The sequence below is a fragment of the Thrips palmi genome, unplaced genomic scaffold (genome assembly GCF_012932325.1).
Source record: "Thrips palmi isolate BJ-2018 unplaced genomic scaffold, TpBJ-2018v1 HiC_scaffold_15, whole genome shotgun sequence".
Taxonomy (NCBI): Eukaryota; Metazoa; Arthropoda; class Insecta; order Thysanoptera; family Thripidae; genus Thrips; species Thrips palmi.
This window is the reverse complement of record NW_023144624.1, coordinates 6,914,455-6,935,467: the sequence shown is the minus strand read 5'-3', so window position 1 is coordinate 6,935,467 and position 21,013 is coordinate 6,914,455. Positions and strand designations below refer to the sequence as shown.

The 21,013-nt window shown below is 59.4% G+C and overlaps 2 protein-coding genes across 2 annotated transcripts in view; both read left to right on the top strand.

The window, feature by feature from the left end:
- LOC117641100 (spondin-2-like) overlaps nt 1–21,013 on the top strand; it is a 468,689-nt gene that overhangs the window by 45,915 nt on the left and 401,761 nt on the right. The window lies entirely within an intron of this gene.
- LOC117641099 (netrin receptor UNC5C) overlaps nt 12,875–21,013 on the top strand; it is a 119,129-nt gene continuing 110,990 nt past the window's right edge. Inside the window, exon 1 of the mRNA XM_034378208.1 lies at nt 12,875–13,298. The gene's annotated coding sequence lies outside the window, so the exon portion shown is untranslated. The remainder of the gene's footprint in view (nt 13,299–21,013) is intronic.

The following is a 21,013-nucleotide window of genomic DNA, read 5'->3' as shown; positions in this document are numbered from 1 at the left end:
CCCCCCTCGGAAGGGCAGCGAGAAAAGGTTGGCTTTCACACAAAAAAGGTCCTCGAAGCTCTCCAGGACGTCGCCATGGATCCCCTAATTGGGAAGGTGGACAGCGAGGAGGCCGACCGGCAGGACAACAAGGACGCCGACGGGCTGTCGGATACGCTCCGAACGCAGCCAGGCAAACGAGATGGACTCCATCAAGTGAGCAAACACGGACACTCTTCGGCGAACGCCGAGGCGCTAAACGAAGAGCCAATAGTGTCCGCAATTCGCACCTCGGAACGTTTTAACAGTTGAGTGTGTTTGCCGTTTCGGTCAGGTCAGGTGTGCCGCCCCGAGTGCCCCGGGCCATTGCGCCACGACGGCGGTGGCCTCGGCGAAGCGCACGGCCATCCGTAAAACTCGCTAAATGTAACAAGCTGAAACGATCCCTCCTCTGCCTTCGCTCGCACGGCTTGCCTCCGCACGCACACTCGAATATACCACATAAAGATATTTACGCCGCGCAGCCGGAGATAAAACATCTCAGCGTTCACATTAATTACCAATAAATTAACCGCTGGAATAAATAATGAGCGGGAGAAATGTTGGCCTTGTTCGCAGCTGGGGGCCGGCCGGCCGGACAATCTGTGTCTGCGTGTGGGTACACTGGGACAGCGGCGCGCTGATGAAAACCGAGTGAGGAGCCAGCAAATAACGCCGCTGTCGCCAAAGTCGCGCGCATGTGCTCTGCATGCTCTGCACCAGCCCGCCGAGGAAGTTACGCCAACGTGAGTTCCAGGCACTGCTTCACCCGGCGTGCCAACTTGGCGTCACGAGACGGCGAGCACACGGCGGAAACGCACAAAACCCGCGGAAGGCCCACGCGGAAAAGGTGTCTGTGTTCCGAGTGCCGTATATAGATATTAGGCCGCGCGCCGCTGGCGGCAGAACGGCGACGCAGACGCCGCACCGCGCCGCGAATTTCTCATAGTTTTGAATGTTCTCGTTCCTCAGAAAACTGTGCGAGTCCAAACGCCTCCCTCATCTGCGTCTGCAAGTGAAAACTTGGCTCCGTTCCACAGCGGCGACTCGCACTCGAAAAATAAATGACTTATCTCGGAGCGCGCCTTTAGTCCCGCTAATCCCGACTTAATTGAGATACGGGCCGGGAGCGCTGCGCCGGAGCAGTCATTTGCGAATCCGCAGCGCGACACGCGACCGCAAAGTTATTCGCCACGAGAAGAAGGGAAGGATTACAACCTCATACACCGCGCGATAAATCGTAATTAGAAATGCAGTCGTCACTTTTCAGTAAATCGTGCTTGATGATCGCGCCGGGTGTTCGGCAAGACGCTAATCGCCCTGATGGACGACACTGTAAAGCACCGCCCGCCCGCCTCGGCTCTGCCTCATGTCAGCTCTGCCTTGGCTCTGCCCACGTGACTGGCCCACTCGCCAGCTCGCTCGGGTAAGTCAGCCGATTTTTTTTTTTAAAGTCGATAAAGCGGCATAATAATCCTGCATTGTGGCGGCCGTAATGACGGTAGCCATCATCTAATTACGGCCCTAAAACAAACAAAACTCGATAACCACCGTCCGGCTGCCCTCGTGTGCTCTGCTCATAGGAAAGTTGGGGAAATAACCGATAAAAACGGTCCAGCGACGCGTCAGCCCGGTCCGTCCTTAGTGGCGGCCCCGCGGGCAGAAACGCGAATTTAATGATGACGTTTCCTGGGAACAATAAAACGGCGACAAGCCCGTTGAGTCAGCACACTGTCAGGGCGGCCGATGTGTCGGCCGAGGGAGGCGGCGGTCACCGAATTTCACGATGTGGGGGAGCTGTCTGTCCGTCGATATATAATTTTATTTTCCCGACCGAAATAAGTAAGTGTCGTGGAAGCGCGCCCCTCCCAAACCTGCTCCGACACATGTTTTTCTGGTGGTATCGAGTTTGGTCGCCGGGAATTCGAGAAAACAATTAGGGACCCAAAAATGGGTATCCCCTTGTCCTTTGCCGATGCCGACGGCCCCGCTCGGGTATCAGAATGACTCGCTCCAGTTCCGAACCAGTGAACATGGGGCCATCCCGTGTGTGTTTTGTACTAATATCACAGCCCGGCCGAGCAGACGCAAGCCCTCCATGCGTCCTCTGCGCTCGTTCGCTCGTTCCAGCCAATTTGGTATTCAAAAGGTCCTGCACTGCCTTTGTGGGGCCCAGGGCAGGGCCTGCAGGGCCGAACACGACCCAATTAGCCTTAAACGAACAATTTAGAGATGATTAGGCCGAGCGTGTGCTCGCCGGGCACGTCTGGTGCGCGTAGTGCGGTGCACCAGCCCCAAGCAGAAAAACGCATTTGCCACCTACCAGCGTTTTTCAACTTTTTTGGGCGGGTAAATGTCTCAGTTTGTCTTATCTTTACTTGCCGGTCCATCGCGCGCAGCCTTTCCCAGGGCTACTGGATGACCACTCTCAGCCTATTTTCTGTCTTCTTTTGTAAAACCCCGACGAGAGATATCATCGAAATGGATCGATGCTCCCCTGCAGTCTCTTAGCCCTGCTCAGCGTGATCATCACTCTGTCCGACCAGCATGCATGCGTTTTCGGGGACAATGCTCAGAGTGACGTGTGTCCCCGCGTCAGCGCGTAAAAAATATATATAACATGACCGAGTTGTCTCCTTACGCATCGTCTCGTCGGGATATGTGGGCTGCTTATCGATCAATCATCACAGCACGGGTCCGGCATGCAGCGCGTCAGCCCAGTCCGCCGCGAAGCTGCACCATCCTGCCAGAATGAAGCATTTTCACCGGTCTCGACTTTCATTCCTCTGCGCAACCCATACTCTGCTCACTTTGAAGAGAGACATGGCGGACAGTGCCGTCCTCTCCACAGCCCGACTCTTTCTGACAGTGGCAGGCCGTGGCGCCCCATGTGTTTGTGTCGCGAGCGTCATGTTTTCATGTCGACAGCGACGGACCTCTCGTTCGCCCTATAATTGTCGCACTTTGTGAAGGGGACTTTTTGCTCGGGCCGCGCCGCGCCCCGCACCGCGCCACCGCGGCAAACACTGGCGGAACGGACGCCCCCTGTCTGGATTATGAATTGTTCTAATTACACACAAAAGAGTTCGCCGCGTTCGTTTATTTTCAAACTGTTTTTATTTCGGGCGGGGTGAAGCGCGCCGCGCGATCCGCTCCGGTGTTTGTTTTGGACAACAGATATTGTGAATTCTTGGCGCGCCCAGCCACCTGCGCGTCGCGCGTACGCGTACCGGGCCGCGTTTTTGCCGCGACTCCCTTGATGGCACGCCGAACGAGCGCGGGCCTTTGAGGGGCCGAAAACAAAAATAAAACTGCACAGGCCGCAACTAATGCGGCATTGTTTACGTTTTTAGTCATCATTGTGCTTGCCGAGCTTCAATTACTTTTTCTCTATAAAACCCACCGCTATGCTCATGACGACAAGCGGGCAGTCTCGCGACTTCGACAAGTGTATGAATAGGGAGGCTGTTTGGCGGTCCAGAGAGCCTCACTTTGACCAATCAGCGCCCTTCTTCGGGCCCAACGCACCGCGCCAGCGACACAGGCGTCATTAGACTAGAATTATATGCGTCCAGATGGCGTGTGTGTGTGTGTGTGTGTGTGTGTGTGTGTGTGTGTGTGTGTGAGGGAGAGAGGGGTGGGAAAGTGTAGCGAGGGTGGTGACGTACGCGGGGGTGGACAAGGGCACGGCGCGGTGTGGCGGTGCGCGGCCGCATTGACGGGTTAATTGGTTTCCAATTGGTCTGTGATTAATGACCGGGAAAGCCACACAGTAAATTGGTTAACGACGTCACTGCCGCGCAAGGTGGCCTGCATTGTGTTTGTCTGGCCGCGATCATCCGGAAGGAGCAGGTCAAGTGTGTGTGTGTTGTGTGTGTGTGTGTGTGTGTGTGTGCGCGCGCGCTGCGCGCGCGCTGCATAGCGCCCGTCCGTGGGAAAGTGACCCCTGAGTCACGGATGAGTCACGAGTGGCGTTTGATGGCGGTTCGTCATTACCGCGTCGCCAACAAGGCGCACGCGTTTCGCCCCGATGCAGCTCTCGCCCTGTGATTTGGCCGGAGACACCGCCTGCGCGCAACATGGCTGCTTACCGCACCAGGGGGCGCTGCCGCTGCGCGTTGCACGCATCGACTGTCAAATGTTGGCTCCTTTCCGCTGGATTGCAGGCCCTGCCTCCCCCTTTTAAAGGAGATTCACTTTGGCTTAATCCCGGCAGCAGTGCGCTGCATAGCGCTGGCCCCACGAGGCCCCGGCTCTCTGGTCCGCTTGATTGTATCGATAACCAAGCAGCGAACCGCTGGCGCGGCTGGCGCTACCGCGGACCCTTCACCAACCCGCTCACTGCTCCCGCCTCGGCGAGGCGCGTTCCACCCCGAAGAAACAGCAGCAGGCGCTGCCTCTCCCCGATGATGCCGCTCGTCAGGGATGACACCGCACGTGCCGCGTCAACCGTCAAGACCGTCGGGACCGTCAGGACGACATCGCGCGGAACGCCGCGCCGCTCGACTTGCCAACATCTCGGATTTGTCTCGCGCGCCGCGGTGCGTGGCGCATGGCGGGCCGGGGGAGGGGAGGGAGAGAGGGTCTGACTGACAAAGCAGCGGATGCCCTGGCCGGTCGGCCGGTCGGCCCTCGGGCCCTCGCGGAAGTGCCCCCGCGTCAGCCAGCGCCCTCGTCAGGCGGATAGAACACTTTGACGGCGAGGGTCTCGGGCAAGACGGCGGTCTCGGGTAGCAGAGGACGAGGCTGCCCCTTACCGAGCCGTCACCAGCCCGACATATCACTTTTCTAGAGGACTCTCTCTTGTCTCTCTCTCTTGTCTCTCTCTCTCTCTCTCTCTCTCTCTCTCTCTCTCTCTCTCTCTCTCTCTCTCTCTCTCTCTCTCTCTCTCTCTCTCTCTAGCCCTTTTCCCCTCGAGTGAGACCGCTCACCGCTCCCCTCGCGCCAGGGCGCCGCGCCTACAACACACAGCGTCGTTATGTATCGTGTCGTCAATTGCCAATCATTAGGCGACGCCAAAGGAATAAAAAATAGAAATGGAAAAATAAAAAATGGAGGGAAAAATGAATAATCAGAAAGCTTTGATGTGGGCGCTTGTGCGGCCGGCCGTTCGTTTTGTAGAGGCGTTGGTAATTAAGCAGTAATTCATGAACGCGACGCGAGCTTTATCTGGAGGCAGTGTGTGTTGTTGATTTGCGCGGTGTCTCTCAGTCCCCTCTCTCTCGCTCTCGTGCGATATTTCCGCACGCCCGCCCCGCCCCCTCCGCGGAGGGTGGCTTGGACGGCCGTGCGCGCATTTAGCCGGCCATTGTTCAGAATGCAGACAGACATCATCTCTCGGACGACATGTCTCTGGCGCCGAGCAATGCGCAATATGGCCGCCGGGGGCGCCAGGGTCGCTCAGGGTGACGACCCGTCGGTATGAGAAACGCAGCGGTCGCTGCACGCACGTGGTGAAGGGAGCGCGGGGTCGCGACCTCCAGACTTGCCTCCAGTCGTGAAAAACGCGAAACAAACGATGGCTTCATCCAGTGCTTTATGGCGGAGAATGGAGCTACGCGTATTTTGACGGGGTCCTGACGAATGTCTCGCAAGCGGCCTCTGCCACCCCTATCGTCACCGCGCATGAATACAGGCGCCGATTCGGCCGATTCGAGACGAATTCGGATGACAAGCGGCCGACATGCGGGATAAAGAGGAGATAAGGGCTGCAAGAAACAGTGGGCCATGCATGATGCGGCCCACGGGCCCACTCGACGGAGCGAGGGAGAGAGAGAGAGGGGAGGAAGGGAGAGGCAATGGACCGGAAATGAAGCGTCTTATCTTCGCTGAGGTTGCAGCAACGTCGAACTTGCGCGGGGCTGGCTGCTCAGACACCACCGCCACCACCACCTCCACCACCACGACGACGACGACCACCACCACCACCAACACCACGACCACGACCCGCACGACCACCACCACCACCACCGGCAACACCACCACAACGCCGCAGAGCCCGAGCCACGATACCGCTCACAGCTTCTTGTTCGCGGGATAAAATCGCTGATTGATGAGGGAAGAACAAGGCTGGTGGTGGGGCCCTAGGGCCACCCTGGCGGTGGAGAGGGTTGCGCAGCGGCACGCCACTTGGCGAGGGGTTACACTTTCAATTTTTCAGAAAGTTTGGAGGAGGCAGCAGGAAGTGCAGTGCGTAAAGGGCGATGACTTAAAGATGAGTTCTCCTTTGGCGGGACGGCAGAGGGTGGAGTGGAGTGCGGACGCGTGTGGCCGAAGCGACGGCCGTTTGATTTTCTGACGTTTCTTTTTTGGCGAGCGATAGCGAGCCCATGCCGTGTTTGGGGGCACCAAAAAGTGACTGGTCGTGCGTCTGTCTGTCTGTCTGTCTGTGTGTCCGTAACTCACTCACGTTTCTCAGCAACTACCGCACAAATAGTTTCAAAATTTCGCACCGGAGGGCTCCTAAATCTCCCCCAGGGGGAGTTTATCTTATATTCACGATTACTATTGTTTGAAATATTCAAAACATCTTTTTGAATTAGGTTCTTAGCGTGGTTAGGTTGGCAGTGCTTGACAGCTCGTAGCAATTTTTCATACTTGCGGCCGCGACTCTCAAATACGGGACCTATCAAAACATTGGCAAATAAAACAAACTAAAGAGCAGAAGGGCTTAGAAGTGAGTACGGTCATAGTTTTTCGAAGAATGATTGAAACCCCTCCGGAGTGTCAACTGAGTAAAATTCGGAAAATGAAAGTGACAATTATTACGCGTTTCGTCCGTCCGTCCGCCCCCCCCCCTCCCCCGCTACACCCGACAGGGCAAATGTTTTAGTCAGTGGAGGGGTGTGATAATTGCAAGAATGTTTTTGGGCTTTTTAACCTTTGTGAGTGTATTTCCATTTTTATTCTCAGACACTATATTTTTTAGTTGTTTGCTTTGCTCAATAACAGTTAAAAAATATTAAAACATTCTATAAGTACAAACCAGATACTAATCTTGCCAAAATAAATAGTCTTTGCGGACTCTTGGCACTGATTCTGGGAAAAGGCTTCATTGCAATGCTGTGAGTTTACTATAGTACTAACCTTAAAGAAAACCATATGATGAGTGAGTGTAGCGCATTCAAAGGGTTTTACATTGACATCAGATTCAATGAGACGATTCACTGACTTGGTCATATGATTTCATGAGACGATTCTTTTAACTTAATCATACATTGTCTGCGACAACTAGTAATTTGTGTTTGGGCATGGTTTGAGTTGGCTCTCTTTTTAATTTACTCAGAATGTTAGGTAAATACTTTTGCTAAACTGTTTCAAAGATTAAATAACACATCATGACTATCATTATGAATTTAAAATAAACTTGCGTTTAGCAATAAGTGGCCTCGACATTGGATTCTATGAAACGATTCATTGGATCTGACAGAAGGTCTTCTCCGTAAAGTAGTTGAAATCAGCCTGCCTGTAAATATTTTCTTTTTAAATTTAAAGCAGATAAATCAATATAGTTTAATCCACTAGTTTAAACTAAAAGGGGGAAAGGCTTTTAGGTATTACTAATATTATTGCGTATTCATAAGTTCAGTAACAAGGAGATATCGAATTAATTGAAGTATTTGTGAATCGTATTAAGCAATTCAATGCTGGCTGTTAAATGTTACTCGACTGAGTAATAGGGTCAGGGTTCATGGCACGACACTATGAACAGGAAACGCTCTTAAAAACCTAACAACTGAAGACCCATACTTTCAACTAGAATTACATGATTTAGGACCAAAATTTCCTCGGTGTTTCATTGCTTCCTGCAGTATTTGGTGTGCTGATCACAAAAATGACTTCCAATTTCATCCCAGACCTTTACTTTCCCAAATATTTACCAATTTTGGACCAAAATTTTGGCATCGAGTTTTACATAGTTTCCTGCAGTTTTTGGTGTGCTGATCACGAAAATGACTTCCAATTTCATCTCAGACCTTTACTTTTCCAAATATTTACCAATTTTGGACCAAAATTTTTGCATCGAGTTTTACATAGTTTCCTGCAGTTTTTGGTGTGCTGATGACGAAAATGACTTCCAATTTCATCTCAGACCTTTACTTTTCCAAATATTTACCAATTTCGGACCAAAATTTTTACATCGAGTTTTACATAGTTTCCTGCAGTTTTTGGTGTGCTGATCACGAAAATGACTTCCAATTTCATCTCAGACCTTTACTTTTCCAAATATTTACCAATTTCCGACCAAAATATTCACATCGAGTTTTACATAGTTTCCTGCAGTTTTTGGTGTGCTGATCACGAAAATGACTTTCAATTTCATCTCAGACCTTTACTTTTCCAAATATTTACCAATTTCCGACCAAAATTTTCACATCGAGTTTTACATAGTTTCCTGCAGTTTTTGGTGTGCTGATCACGAAAATGACTTCCAATTTCATCCCAGACCTTTACTTTCCCCAAAATTTACCAATTTGTGACCAAACTTTTAAAATTGAGTTTCACATTGACCCTGTATTGGCCTTACTTTGCATATATTCTTCACCATCTTCTACAAGAATACAGACGCATCGCTCGCCTACTACGCGCCCAAACAAAACGGCGCGTACCCCTAGTGAGGAGCTCCGCATGGCGGTCGGCAAGACGGAGCCTTGCAGCGCCCCGACATGCGGGCCGCGATGCGTCAGCGCTGGAAAGGTCGCCGATGATGTCCGGTTCAGCGAGTGCCCCACCCCGCCTCGCCCCGCGGCGCCGCCACGCTGGCTGGAGCGGGGCCCGATGACTAAGACCTCATGAAAAGAATGGCAAGGGAGGGAGGCTCCGCGCGGGCGGTCCGCGGGGCCGCGATGTGCGCCGCGGGGGTGGCGACGGCGACCGGGGCTCCCCACCACGACCTCCGCGACGTCGCTGCTGGTCCGCTGGTCCACGCACGTCGATGGCGGGCGGACCGTGGAGCTCGGCGTCGACGGCCTCTACCCCCCGAGGGCCTAGATCACCACGCCGGCGTCGCCGCGTCGCCGTCGGACGCGTGGGCGGGTGAGAAACGCCCGTCGGGCCGCGCTGCCGCGCCGAGGACAAAGAGGCCCGGAAACCGAAGGAAAGAAGAGGGTGGGGGAATAATTGGTCGTAAGAATGCCGGAGTGTATGGGAATGTTCAAAGGCGGGGCGGGGCGAAGGGAGGCCCCACTGGGGTTGGGGCTTGGAGTCGCCGGGGCTCGGGGCCAGAGGCTGCCAGGCCAGAAAGACAGAGCCAAAGAGCGGAGGGCGCGGTGAATCGCCTGCACGGCACATGATGCAAATGGCGAGGGAAGCCCGGCGGGTGAAAAGTGCGGCGCGTAGCGCTGCGCAGCGCGTTGCAATAAAGGAAGCCGTCTTATTGCGTCTTCCCGCGCGGATCCCGATCCAGCGTCTCTAGGAGAAGAAAAAAAAACAAAAATATGAAAAGCAACAACGAGAGGTGGTTGGCCTCGGGCAGCGCGCGTGGAGCATTAGCGGATTGATTTGGAAAAAAGTAGTGCACCGCCCGGGAAGCACGAAAATGACGGAAGGAAAAAAAAGGAGGGAAATTTAGTGAATCGCGAAAATCCTTATCGGTGCTGGGGGACCGGGAGGGCGGCAGAAGTGTCGGAAATCGGGAAAATTGGGGCAGGGCGAATCCGGATACGCGGGCAAGATGAGCGGACTGAGCGGGGCAATGGGGAGCCGAGCGGAGCGGAAGGTGCGGAAGCAATCAAATCACAGTGTCCCTCCGCGGACGGGCCTCGGAGGACGCAGCCGAGAGCCTCCCCGAGTCGCTGTGGGGCTGCTTGGGCATGCCGCGGCCCACAGTGCTACAGACAGACAGGTGGTGTGGCCGCGCGACGACCAATCGCACCATCACACATCCGGTCCTCAATTATATTCCGTTTGTCTCCGATAATCGTGAGCGATCCTATCGCCAACACAATCACATCGTGGCGGGGCGCGGCGGCGCGGCGGTGTCGTGCCGCGCACGGTGTGCCGCACGCACCGCCTCGACGCCTAGCTCGATGGAGACGTCAAACGCCGGCCAGCCTGTGGCCAGCCGCGGGCAGGGAGGAAGGGCCGCCGAAGACTTCCGTCGCCTGGCGTGGGCGTTGGGCGGTCCTACGCTGGAAGTCTCAATCCCAAATAAAAATCGGTACAACAAGTCAAATTTGCTGCGAGTGTGATCACTGAGGCTATTTCACGCCACCTGGAAGGGGTGCAAAATCAAAACAAATAGCGGAGGCATTAAGTCACGGAAGGCCCTGTCCAAAGTTTGGCGATTTGCGGCCGCCGGGGCTAGTCGCGGCCCGGTACGGCGTGCACGGTGCTGCGTGGAGTACAGTTATCGTCATCAGTGGTCATAACACCTTCCTGTGGGCGTGTTCCAGGACGACGGCTCCAGGTTCCAGGCAGCTCTAGCTGGCGCCGGCAGTAATGTCCCTGAGGGATCCCCGGCCGCCGTACAGTCGCTTTCAAAAGGACGAGGGGCGGCACGGCCACGGCGCGGCGGCGGGGAGGCTGCAGACGACGCCGTGTAATTTTCGGCGGACTCGGCAGAAACATGGGCGGTGCTGCGGTGGCCAGGCCTCGCCGCGCCGTGCCAGGCCCAGGTAAAAGGGGAGGGACCAGGCACCGGCCCTGGGTGGCGCGGCGCACATCGGCCTGGTGAGGCGTAGCACGGCCGCCCCTACAATGCAAAGCAGAGGACACGCGAAATCCCGGTGGAAATCTCGCCGTCTCCTGCGTGACGGTTCATTCCGAGCCGAGCCTGCCTCTTTACCCGCATGGCGTCCTTGTAAAGCTCCATTCAAAACTGCCGAAATGCACCGCGCTGGTGTACCCCCTCCCCACCCCGTCAAGAAATCCGCGATGACGACAACCCCTGCGCGGTCCCCCGCGGAGAGAAAGAGAGAAGCCACCCTTCACTTTTTTAATCCCCGGCGCGCCTAAGCCTTAATGTACATTCTGATTCATTGCTCTTTTCTCTTTCGCCGCCGCGCCCCGCCCCGCCCCGCCCCCTCCTGCTAGGCCCAGACCGCCCTAGCGCCGGTCTTTGTTTCCCGGCTTTGAGCCCCCTTTCTCCGCCACTGTCTCCGCACACGCACACACTCACGCACACGCACTCACACTCTCACACACACGACCGCACTTGCGCCCAGTGCGTGTCCCCCGAAATCCACCCTGCATGGCGTTCTTCTAATGAGATGCGCCCTTGCTCTGGCTCTGGCTGTTTCGTGGATTTGTCCGCCGCTTGCCGGACGTCGTCGTGGCCGCCGCGCCGCGCGGGTTGCAGGCATGGCTTTCACTGCCGTCGGCGCTTTCGCCTTGTCGGGGCTGTTTTTGTATTTTTCGGAGTACGCACCGCCATTTTTCTTTCCTCCGACTGTCTTTCTTTACATGTGTTCTTTTTTGTCGGCGGAGATGCGCGGCCGATACTCTCGCAGCCGCCCTCTGAGTCACGGCGTGCATGGCGTGCACGGCGCGCACCCCGCCCGCGCAGCGCCGCGCAGCCCGTCATGCGGCGGGGCGGACAATGCTGGCGGTCGCGGCGCACATCGAGATGTCTCGATTTGATGTGGCCAAACGACGCGTGACCGCCGCGGTGTCTGCTTCGCTAATGAGCACGCCGTCGTGCACCTGACCGCACACACGCAGCCCGCCCACCCCACCGAGCCTCCTCCTCTTGCCGACGACGCTGACGACGTCCCCTGGGCACCATTCAGTGGAGGTACTTTCGGACGGCACGACGCCGCCGGCGGCAGCAGGTAGGTACCCCCGGGTACCCCGGCCCCCGGCGGGCGGGACAAGGTGACGGCCACATTTATCAGGTTGGTACTCGTCAGCCCAAAGAATGGTGGCCCCGAGGTAACGGGTACCGGCGGCTTCCAGCGCTTCCAGCGGCACGACGGGGACCTCGCTTGTATAGGCAGCCGAGGACGACGCGGCCCTTTTACAGCGCGGCGCGCCTAGCGCGGCAGCGCGGCCAGGGCCGAGGGGGTATGCGCTCTCTGAACCTGTGTACCGACTATTACGCTATTACGCTTTATTACGCCACAAATTAATCGGAATTTAGCTAAAAACGGCCTAAAACACACCAATTGATAACTTTTGACAATTCGGCTATTACGGGGACTTTTCGCTATTATTACGAAAGCTATTACGATAGAGGCCGCTATTACGCGAGTGCATACCCCCTCGGCCAGGGCACTGTAAGGAAATACGGCCTTTTAGCGCTTTAGCGTGCACCTGATACTCAAAAGCGGAGCGGCAACCAAAAGCTCCGAAATCCAGGGGCCCTCGGGACAGATTTCCGGTTGAAACAAATGAGAGGCTGCCTTTCGAAAACCTAACGGCGGCGGTGCTGCCCTCTACGCGACTCGCGACGAAACTTGGTACCGGCTGGCACATCCGGCGCCGCGACGCACAGGCGCCAAGGGCTTATTCCCGGCAAGCGGTACTCGTCCTTCCCCCCCTTTTTTGCCGTCCTCCTGATCCTTATTCGGAGCCGCCGAGATCGGGCACTTCATTACACGCGCGAGCGAAGGGCCTCTCTTTATAATTCAATCGCAATCCATGTGTGCGTGTGTGTGGTAGCGCGGGCGAGAGGGAGAGAGAGCGAGCGAGGAGGAGACAAAGACGGGGCGACGCAACGAGAGGGACTCGTCAGACAGTGGCGCCCCCGAGCCGAGCGGGCGTTCCGGGAAGCGAGGCCGCCTGGCGCGCTGTCTCGCGGCGCTGGCTCTGGCCGCTCCTGCGGCAGGGGGTGGGGGCCGGGGAAGGACCGGCACCCCGCCGCCCCGCTCCCCCCGCCCCTCGCCGCCGCCAGCCAGTGAGTCAGTCCGGCCGCGAGCCTCGTCGCGAGCGGTAGTCCTTGCCGCCGGTCCGCGCGTCCTCGCCGAGCTCCGCGTGTTTCTCTCGTGCGTCGCCGGCTTCGCCACGCGAGTCGAAGACTGTCGGAGACCGGCCCTGCAGTGCTCCAGTTTGATTGATTGGTGCAGTGAGCGAGTGCACCGCACCCCGGATTCGCCCACCGACGACCCTGTGTAGTGCATCTCATGAGAGGATAACCGCGTCCCGGGACGCCTCCTCAAGGATAAAACCAAGTGAAGGGAGGGGAAAAAAAGTGAAGTTTGTGCTAAGTGTGTGGTGGCCAAGTGCCATCAACAGTGAAGTTTTTTGTGAAGTGCGCTAAACGGCTCCCGTTGGATGTCAACGCAGCCGACACCGTGAATGGGATACTTTTTGTGGATACCTTGAGGATTTCTCTCTCACCGGTAAGTGCGACCGCTGCTGCGAACTGCAGCCTTGAAGGGGTTCTCGGCGGGCATGGAGGTGGAAACGCCAAGACGCCGAGTGCACGCCACTGGAAGGAATGCAACTCTAAAGGGAGGTTCTGTCTTCGGAATTTCCAGCTCACGTATATCGTCCACGGAGCGCGTTTTCAATGTCACACACAGAATAACATTTTTTGGGAATTCGATTCTCTAACTCATTCATCTAATGCATCTCGCTCGTAACGCTGGCCGTTTACAAGATTCAGACAGCTGAATTCGTTTTTGTTCGTGGGGCGGTTTGAATTTTGCCGCGCGTCCGGGCCAATACGTCTAACGCTAATTGATTGGCTCGCTGCCGCAGAGATTAATCGCCGCCAAATCCCATTGACTGTGTTGTTGTTGTCTCCCGATGCAACTTGTTGGCGCATACGTAAATGCACCGCCGCGCTGCACCGGCCGCAGCATTCACATTCACGTTCGCTTTGCATAGATTAATTATTGCGATTCGTTAGTGCGGTGCCCGGCTCGGTGATTGATTCAAACGCGACACGAGTGCAACATGATTGGCTCGCGTGCTGGCTGGCTGCGCGCACGGCCCTCGCGCTCTGTGAGTGTGTCTGTGTGTGTGGTTTGGCTGCGGGGCTGAAATTTCATTTGTCGTTTGGCCGCCTAATGCGAGTTAGTTGATGACACTCGGTGATTGCTTTCCTTGATATCTCATTTCATTTAGCGTCGCCAGAGCTGCAGCACGCTGGGGCACCGGAGTGTCGCGGACCGCCACGGGCTGCCCGCCGCCTCGCTGCTTGCGGCCAACTTGGGGTAATAATTCATGGCGCTTGCTGCTTGCTTGGAGTCTGGATGTCACCCTCTCCGCCCGGTCCGTGTGTGTGTGTGTGTGTGTGTGTGTGTGTGTGTTGTGTGTGTGTGTGTGTGTGTGTGTGTGTGTGTGTGTGTGTTGTTTGTGTGTGTGTGTGTGTGTGTGTGTGTGTGTGTGTGTGTGTGCGTGCGGCGTAACGCCAGGGCTGTTCAAGTTATGGTAATGCGGAGGGCACGGCCACCAGGGGGCACACGGTGTGACGGACGGGCTGGAGGACGAGGAGGTCCTGCCCGACGATGGACGGCGACGGGGCCAGCTGCCGCGCGCCGCTGTCACAACGTCACACCGCGGAGGCGCCCGCGTCGAAGTCGATTGAATCCGATTCTTTATTTCTGTTTGAACGTCCGGTGAAGTGGCGGCCTGGCGGTGCGGGGACTGTGTCGCAGGCCTTCCCTCCCCTTCCCCCAGGCTGAGCTTCTCGGTGCACCACCGGCGGCCAACTCTCGAAGCGTTTTGAGCTCCAGAGTCGCTGAACAGGACTCGAACCGAGCGTGTGACCCCACGAATGGATTCCTCGTGCGGAGAGCAATCCATTGGTGGGGTCACACGTTCGGTTCGAGTCCCATCTTGCGACTCTGGAGCTCAAAACGCGTCCGGGGTTTTGACCGCGAGCAGCGGTCTTCCGGCAAATCCACCGCTTCTCGGCAGGACGGCGGTCTAGTTAGGCCTCAGACCGCGCCCTGCTGGCCGTGCCGGCCGTCCGCGGGAACAGACATGGGAGTGGCAGCGCTAGAGCACTGCTACAGCACTGCTACAGCACTGCAAGGCGAGGGCCGTCGTTGCCGTTCCGTGTCGCGCTGCCCGTCGGTGCCCGGCGGTGCCGCAGTCGTTGCCGTGTTGGCGCGGACACGCCAACTTGGAACTGTCGCAGAGCGGCCCGGCGCGGCCCGGCATGGCCCGGCACTACACTACATGTAGCGGCCCTGGAGTCTAGCGCTAGCGCAGTGAATCTGGAAGGCCTAGGTAGGCCCTAGCGGAGCTCAGCGGGTAGCGGCGGCTCCAGGTGAGCGAGCGCGGAGTTGGAATTGGACTTGACTGCGGCAAACTCTGTGCGCCTTGACGGCTACATCGCCCCAAGTTGCCCGCTGCGCTGCGCCTTGAGACTCGCTCGCAATGCAGGCAATGCAGCCCGACGGCCCGCGAGCCCTGCACGCTGCGATGGATGGCCGCGGAAAAAAGTTTTGGCGCTCGTGCGGGGATTCGAACCCGCGTCGTCGTCGACGACGGCCGTGGCTAAAGCGTGCGTGATGAGGCGCCGGGCTCCGCCCTCCTCTTGAACGCGCTTGACGCGCTTGACGCGCTTGACGCGCGCACACACCGCAAAGTGTGTAAACATTCCGGCGGCGCAAATCGCGATTTCACGGCGGAATCGATAAGGCTCTGCCCCGCGGCGCTGTCGCCACACATGACGCTGTCGGTCTGTCTGTCTGCCCGTCCGTCCGTTCGCCCGCCTGCTTGTCTCTCCGGGCTGGCGGCGGGGCGCGGCGGGGCGCAGGGCGTAAGGACTGTTCCGCTTTAAATGCCTCGTCGGGCTGCTCGTTGCCTTGCTGCCCCGGGGCGTTTCCCCGCGATCCCGGCCGCCGCCGAGTACATCCAGCCCGCCTTGCTTTTTCTCACCTTCGGACAGACGGACAGACAGACGGGCGGACGGCGTCGGCGTGTATTAAGACTTTATCGCATGGCATCTGCCGAACGGAACGAGCCGGAACGGACGCCGGCTGCATCTGCGTTCATTAGTCACAGCGTCGCGTAGGCCAGTGTGGTGGCGGCAGCCTGCTGCAAGGCCCCTGCGAGCAGGAAGGACAGCACAGTACCTCTGTCTGATCAGCCTTCGAACGAGGACTGTGCCACATCGCGGTCGAGCATGTTCGAGCCCTCTGAGTGCCCTGTCCGGCCGAACAGCTTACGAACAGCCGGTGCCTGGCCTGGCCGAGCCTGGCCCTCCGCGGGGGCGGCCGACGCGGCCGACGCCGGATGCGCGCCTGACACCTTCCGCAGCGTTCCGCAGCCAAACACAAAAGTTTGGCGGCGCATACTAATGGCACCGGACGCAGCAATAACGATAACTGATCGGCGATACGCCGCCAGCTCGGGCTGGCCGCCTGGCCGGCCGTGGCTGGCCGCCAGTCGTGACTCAGGTGCTTCGATTTCCGCCGAGTACCGTTGGCGCGCTCTTTTTGGTCCAATTTCCGGAAAGCCCCCCCTCCCCCTACCTGTTTGAAGCAGCCGCCTCGGACGCACGAGTAATGATACACTTTTGCTGCGAAAAACAGCGGAGGGGGAGAAGGGTCGCATAATTGTTGGCAGGGCAGGCGGGGCGGAGGAAAGGGTGTGCCGGTCGTTGTCCAAGTTATTACCGCGTTAAAGATGACCGTTCGAACAACCGGGGCGGTGGGCCCGGACGGCCCGGACGGCCGCCACCGGGCTGCCGGGGCCGCCGCTTTGGCCACGCCTGCTTTCAAGATTTTATGAGGAGGCCGCAAGAAATTTGGGGGCAGCGGCCCTAATTTTATGTTGTACTGCGTTCCTGATGGTCTCCAAACGGTGCAATTTTTATGACGTGCCACACCCTTCCGCAGGTGTGCGTGGGCAGGGCGGGGGGAGGGGGGGGGGTCGCGGCAAAGGGTTCCTCTCTCAAGGCGGCCCGGTGGGCGGGGCGGGGCGGCCTGCCTGTGTGTGCGTGTGTGTGCCGTGGGCTGGGCCGGAGGGCCGGACTGCAGGGGGTGCGTGAGCCGAAAGCCTCTGGCCGGGGGGTCGGCCAGGCTTTGGGGGCTGTGCTGGGGGCTGTGCTGGGGGTAGGGCTGGTCCTGGTGGTGGACTGCCTCGCCTCGACCCGCTTTTCGCTGTGTAGTAATATGCCTCTCTGTGAGTTAAGCCCCTCTGATCCGCCCTTATCGAGAACTCGCCATATGCGACCTCCTCCAGGCCTGGACGTCCGTGGGGCTGTAGATAGCTCGAGTCCGCCCGCCACTGTTTGACCGCCATCGACTGCGGTGGTTGCACCCGTACCGCCAGTGTACCGCCACCCCTTTGGTGGCTGGCAGGCCCACTGGCAGGCCTAGCGTGAGAATCCCGGTGACTCCCAGCCCGTGACAATGCCTGTCGGCCGGACTGTTGGTTTGGTTGACGGAGAGCTTATTGTGGCCCCGCCGTTCACCCCGGACGGGTCGGGGACGGGACGGTGACACCCCAGTGACAGCGACGGGTCGTATTTTTGAGTATTTGGGCTGCCGGCGTGCCGGCGTTGGCTCCGGCTACCTGCCTCGGCCGTGACCCCGTCGCCGTGCCCGCGCCCCGTGTCCGCCTCCCCTCACCGCCTCGTCGCCTCGTCACCGCAAACGGAGCAGACGCGAGACGTGCTCGCCACTCTGATCCCTTTTTTGCGGCCGCGGTGCCGCGGGCTGCGCACCCTGCGCTATTTGAATAAGGGGTGGCTGCGTCGCCGCGTCGTCGCCGCGTCGTCGCGGTGCTGCCGGGGGTGGGGGTGGGGGCGAGAGGAAGTCGCGCCCCCCGAGGCCCAGTCCCGTGAGCTCCCCCTCCCCCCTCCCCTCCAACCTGTTCATGTCGGCCTCCTCGCAGGACTCCGCGCAGGTGCAGCGAGGCTGACACTTTTAGTGCCTCGTCGTGCACGTGCAGGCCGTGGCAGTGCAGGCGCTGCGCAGGCCGCGCGTTTCCCACGATCGCCCAGGTGCCGCTGAATAGGGCCACGCCGCCGCGCCGCCGCGCCAGTCCCGGCGGAAAGGGTTCCACTCCCGGCGGCGGGGGCGGCGCTGCGTGGCACTGTATTTCGGCATTTCGGCAGCGGCTCGCTCATAATGGTCGTCCCCGTTTCCTCGTTCCTCGAGTTTGGAATTCTCGCCCAGTTTCTGCGCTGCCCTTTGGGACGCCCCCGCCGCCCCCGCCGCCCCCAACCTTGACCCGGGCGCGTCTTCCTGCCTGACCGCCAGCGCGGGGGCGGTGGGGGCGGCGGGGGCGGCGGGGGTGCGGTGGCGTGACCGCCCGAGGGGCTGCGCGCTAACTCTTCCGGTCGTCCGTCGGGAAGTTCGCACCCGGCCTCGTCTTCCTATCATTTCCGCGAGCGCGCCCCGTTCGGGGGGCAGGCAAACACGCTCGGGGCTGAGGAGGGGGGGAGAGAGAGAGAGAGAGAGAGAGAGAGAGAGGGGGGGAGAGGGAGAGAGAGAGAGAGAGAGAGAGAGAGAGAGAGAGAGAGAGAGAGAGAGAGAGAGAGAGAGAGAGAGAGAGAGAGAGAGAGAAAGAGAGAAAGGGGCAGCCGAGGTCACGGCGGTGTGGTCCTCGGGCACGGCACGGCACGCCACGGCAGGTGAACCGCTGGTGTAACGGACTCGCTCTTTCCGTCTTACTGCTGGCCTGGCTGGCCTGGCTGGCCCCGCGGAGGAAAAACGGGCCATCAGCCTAAGAGGTTTACATCGGGTGACAGGCTGGCGTGCTGGAGGCGCTGGAGGCGCTGGAGCCGAGTGCTGCCGGCGGCGCGTTGCGGCGCGTCCCTTCCAGTGCCTTCGCCACGGTGGTGCCGCGATGCGGCGCGGTGCGCATCATTTATTCACCGATTCATTTTCCTCGCGCTCTTGAGACGCACCTTCGCCATCCTTTTCTTGTTCTTTGGCGCGGGGGCGCCGCCGTGCCGCAGCACTCCAGTGTGTGCGTGCGTGTGTGTACGCGGCTTCTCCCCCACCCCCTTTCGGAATCGTCTGTGTGTGAGTGTGAGTGATTGCAAGCGTCCTGGAGGGTGAGGTCGGTGCAGGTGCGGTGTAAGCTGGTGACGGGGGTCTCGGTGTGCTCCCGGAAGACACGACGCCGCCACGTCGCGTTGCCGGCGATTATCCCGCCCTGATGGCCGCGACGTCGACGTCGACCTCCCGGTTTGACGGCGAGCCTTTTGGGACCCCCCCCGCCGGTAATCCCCGGCTCACTTACGCCCTGCTTGTGCATGCCGAACACGCCGAACACGCCGACGCGGTGCCCCGCGGACGCTCCTCTCGAATCCTCCCCCTCTTCGCCAGGGCCTCGACCGCCACCGCCAGGCCGGGGTACGACTGCACTGTACCATTTCGAGGAGCAAATGTCAGCGCCTTGTTGTCGCAGCGCAGGCCCTGGCCAAGGCTCAGCCTCTGCAGCATCATCAGCTGCCGCCATCTAAACAAAGCAGCAGGACCTGCCTCGGGGCGCTTGCAAACTGCACACACACGCACACACACACGCACAGTGTGTGCGCGGGATTTCGAGTATCGGGTTCCGCACATAACCGCAAAGCGACAGCACGGCGTGCGCTGCTGCGCTGCCGTCGTCCCGTCCCGTCGTCCCGTCCCATCCCGGCCCGGCCTGGCCGGCCTACCCGCAAAGAGAATGGCTGAGGGCTTGTCGCGTAATACGCTGCTGCATTTTAAAAGAGGGCTTACTCGTCGTGCTGGCCGTGCCGTCGTGCTGCCGCGGCGCAGCCTCTCGCGGAATGAGCGGGCCGCCGCGAGAAACTCGGCGCCGTCCGAGTCCTGCGCCTCCATTCCCTCCCCGGCAAGTAATATCCGACATCATATTACGAGGACGACAATCCGCGGGGGGATTACGAACGGGATCCCATAGCGCAGCCAGCACCGCCCGGCCTCAAGACGGCGCGGTCCGGGAGGCAGGGCTGGGCTGGGATGGCCTACTCCTCCTCCTCCTCCTTCTCCGTCGTCTTTCTTGCCAGTGCGGCCCGGGATTACAAATCCCTCGACTCACAAATCACCCTCGCCCTCTCTCTCTCTCTCTCTCTCTCTGGGTCCTGGGTCCTTGCTCCGCGCCCCGCCACCGCCTTGCCCGTTCGCTCGGTCTCATCTCCCGGGCCTCCCGGCCGCCAACACGTGTGTGGGTCACCCGAAGGGACGCCGTCGGGGGCCTTCGCCGAGGCCCTTGTCGGGGTCCTCGTCGGGGTCCTCGTCGGTTCGGCCCGTCACCTTCCGATGCCGCTGTTGTTTTTACGGCTGCATCTCTCGTAAACAGCAGATGCAACACGGGGATGGAATCTGGACAGTAAGTAACGGCCAGCGAATTGAAATAAGTCTCACCGGGACATAAACTGTGCGCCCTCTCGAATCCCCGCATATTTTCCTTGCTCACAGCGCCGCCGTGCGGTTCCTCGGCGACGCGGTGTTGGGACGTTTGCCTGCCAAACAGTTTGTTGCCACCCGCTGCCCCCTTCCCCTCCCCGGCCGGCCTAACGACGTGACAGCTCGGCCGCGGATTTTCATCTACTTACAGTGGGGGTGCCATCCCGCCCCGGGCCCTGCCGGCCGGCCGGCCAGCCGCCCCTTGGTTCTGCCATCTGCCCCCGCGGCCCCCGACCGCCCCCATCGCAGCGGGCCTTTCTCCTCGCCGCCCCCGGCCGCCCCCGGCCGCGGAGGGCGGAGGGCGTGGGTCCGGAAGTGTGCGGCTCCCCCCAGCCCGCCGGCCGCCCAGCGGGCCCAGCCCTTGGCGACGGCGACGGCCCTCTGTCGGGAAGGAACTCGAGCCCGGCATGCATATACGCGGCGCGGCCCGCCGGCCCGCCCCTCTGGAGTGGTGCACTCGGGGCGGAGCGGCACTCGGACGGCGACAAATGGCGGGAAAGGGCGCGCTTGGTTGCAACCTCAGGGCTCAGGGCCCAGTAGGGCCCGGGGGCTGGAACTCTCTGTCATAAGTTTGTCTTGGCGACCGCTGGGAGTGAGTGGGCCGGGCCGGGCCGGGCCGGGCCGGGTGGGTCGCGCGTTCGATACCCGCCGCCGCCCTGCCTGTGCCGCTGCGCCGTCGCACCGCAGCGAGCGGCGGGCGTCAGAGCGGCAGCGCGTCGGCCGGCCCGTCACGG